The sequence below is a fragment of the Gossypium arboreum genome, chromosome 3 (genome assembly GCF_025698485.1).
Source record: "Gossypium arboreum isolate Shixiya-1 chromosome 3, ASM2569848v2, whole genome shotgun sequence".
Lineage (NCBI taxonomy): Eukaryota > Viridiplantae > Streptophyta > Magnoliopsida > Malvales > Malvaceae > Gossypium > Gossypium arboreum.
The window spans coordinates 127,937,216-127,940,272 of NC_069072.1; the positions used below are offsets into that span (position 1 = coordinate 127,937,216).

Sequence of the window (3,057 nt, forward strand, 5' to 3'; positions counted from 1 at the left end):
ATTAATTTTTATATTATTTTATATAATTTTAAATATATATAATACATTAAAAATACTAAAAACATTAAAATGAATATTTCCAACAAATTAAAAATAAATTTTAAAAATATATAAACTTAACTAACACTAAGAAAAATATAACTTAACAAGCAAATGCCTCTAAAATAATAATAAAATTAACAAATTCCTTTAAAATAATAACAAAATTAATAATAAAATAAGTTTTATATAATATCCAAACAATAACAATAAAATATTAGCAGATAATAGTAAAATGGTACCAAAATAGGGAGAAAACAACAAGAAAATAATATTAAAAAAAAGAGAGCAAATTTTTTTCTTTTAGTGAATTCGGGCCGGGCCGAGCCCAAGCCAAAAATATCTTACCCGATGCCCGACCCATTTTTTAAACAGGCCTTAATTTTTTTGTCCAAGCCCATTTTTCAGGCTTATATTTTTGCCCAAACCCTTCCACATTTAAGGTCGGCTTTCGGGCCAGGCCGGGTGGACTGACCCATGATTAGGTCTACTACCCTTACTTAATCATTTTCTTCCACATTAATATATGTATTAGATTGTGTTTGATCCATAATTGCTGAAAATAAAACAGAAAAAAAAAAAAGAATGGAGCTTAAACTTTAGCTCTTAAGGGAGTTTACCAAGCTCTCAACCACTTAGACTAAGGCTGCCTTTGGTTCACCATTTAACACCAGTAAGGTGCAGTTAGGCTACCAATCTCACTGGCAACCTGTTTGGTTGAGCATTTTAGTGCAGCCAAAATCAATTTTCACCACACTGATATCCCAAAAATCAACTGGAGCTGAAAGCATCAATAAGTTAACTGGTGCAGCAGAGGTATTAGTTTTATTTATTAATTTACCATTTTATCCTTAAAAGTTTCTTTATCAATCTTTTTTTTTTCTTCAGATTTTGCAGCCCAAATTCTGCTAACGGGGAAGAAATACCTCTGCTGCAAGCTGTGTCAACTCCTCCTCAATTGACGACCGATAAGCCTGTGATTGTAAGTGTTAAGCTCAAATTTATCCATTTGGTTTCTTCTTGATGCTTTTTGTGTGTCATTTCTTTTCATTCTTCCATTTTTTTTACCCTTTTTTATGCTTTTATTTCTTCTGGAATGTTGGGGGTCTATACCTAACATTGAGATTTCTACTTGTATGGGTTGCAAGCTGAGATTTCTACTTGTATGGGTCTGTACTTAACATTGAGATTTTTACTTGTATAGGTACCAAACCCCCCTTGTCTCCCAATCTGCTTTCCCCCTATAGCTTATGCCTTTAAGTAAAAATCCCTCATTTTTTCCATTCTTAAGACAGACTTCATTCATTGACCCAACTTTATCATCTTTCTTTGACCATGGCATTGGTTAGTTCTTCTTTTCTTTTCCTTTCTTTTTTTAATTGATTTCTCCATTTGCAATATGATTTTTGTTCATAGTTTCTTTTCTGCTGTTTCTTTTGTTCCAAACTTTGGGTTTTCTTCATTTCTTTGTTGATCCAACAATTGGTGTAACTTTCTGCTTATTCTAAGGCTGAGGCTAATTGGATCCTAGAGAAGTACTTAATTAGTGATGGATTTTTTTATTAATGAGCTAATACTGCTGAAAAAATTGACTGTTAGATGTTTGACAAAGAATGGAGACTTGAATTATGGAAATAAAGACAAAGAAAATTGATTGTAGTTTGCCAACATTAATAGCAAATTAGCAATTATAGCTTTTAATCCTTTAGGTGTTCCATCTTTCGCTTAGGCAGCAGTGTTGTTGAGGCTTAAGGGTGTTGCGTATGTATAACTTTTAGTTTAATCTCTCGTTTTGGGGTTTTAATAAAAAATTTAATTTGCCAAAAAAAATCAAGGTTTTTGCTTCCATTATAAATTAATGCAATTTTGAACCTTTAAGGAATACTCCTGTTGTCTGTTGCAGGGCTGGAAATCAATAGAGACCTTTGAAACTCCCCTTTTCTGATTTTGAGAAACTATCGATATCTGAATTGTCCCAAAGAGGTATTTCTTTTCCTGATTAAATTCTGTTAAGAATAGATTGCATGTTCATTCCTGGACTTTATGCTAAGTGTCTAGCTTAAAGTTGATGTTGAAACAAAAACAGACTCTAAGTATATAATGTGATTAAGCCCATGTGCATTGGATCATTACAAGCAATAAGTTATAAGCATGAATAACTAGAGTTTCAAACCACATCTCTTGGCCTAGGCACTGTGTTCACCCCAAAAACCCATTTCGTGGTGAATCACAAGGGCAGTAGTCATGTTTGTGGTGTGTGAGTTAGTAGTGGTTTACTTATTGGTATCAATATTTCTTCATAATTACATCTTTCTATTGATGATATATTTTCTAAATTTTATGTCATACTTGGCTTATATCTTATAATCTATCAATACATCAACATGTTCCTTGGGCTAGTTTGGAGCTAAATGAACTCAGGTAACTAGATTGGTGAGATTAATGGACTTTGTTAGTTACTTTTCTTAAAACATAATGCAAAAGGAATATCAATAGAGGGGACAGAGTGAGGAACTAAACTTGATTCTTATTTTACCTAAAGTTGTTAATTTATAGTTTGCACTGTGATTTACTTGTAGCACTGCATAAATTTCAGGTATCATCCTTCTAAGGTTTTGCTATCATTAAAGAAAAAGCTTCTTTTAGGATTTTTAGAGAAAGCAATGGGCAGATAAAACAAGATGGCTATAATTAATGGTCATATTGAGAATCCAAATCCTGAGTTAAGTCCTGTGACGCGAGCCAGCCAGCAAATGGCTACAAATAAAGGGAATATAGAGAATCCAGATCCTGATTTTATCACTATAGAATGATGATCAGGAGTGAGACCCTAAAATCTAATCGAAGTAGCTGATAGGAATAGATAAGAAGTTGTTCAGTTGATCAAAAATCAACCTCTGCTACATGAAAATTGAATTAAATATGAAATGAAAATTGATTGTAGAGATTTTAGATAAACATCTAATCTAATCTATTCTAATCTAATCTAATCTAGTCTAATCTAATCTAATCTAATGA

The 3,057-nt window shown here is 32.2% G+C and overlaps 1 long non-coding RNA gene across 1 annotated transcript; it reads left to right on the forward strand.

The window, feature by feature from the left end:
* Positions 1–932: 932 nt before the first annotated feature.
* Positions 933–2,812, forward strand: LOC128290297 (uncharacterized). The gene is made up of 3 exons (XR_008280014.1): positions 933–1,021; positions 1,943–2,022; positions 2,636–2,812. It is a non-coding gene; the product is annotated as an uncharacterized LOC128290297 (long non-coding RNA).
* Positions 2,813–3,057: the final 245 nt, after the last annotated feature.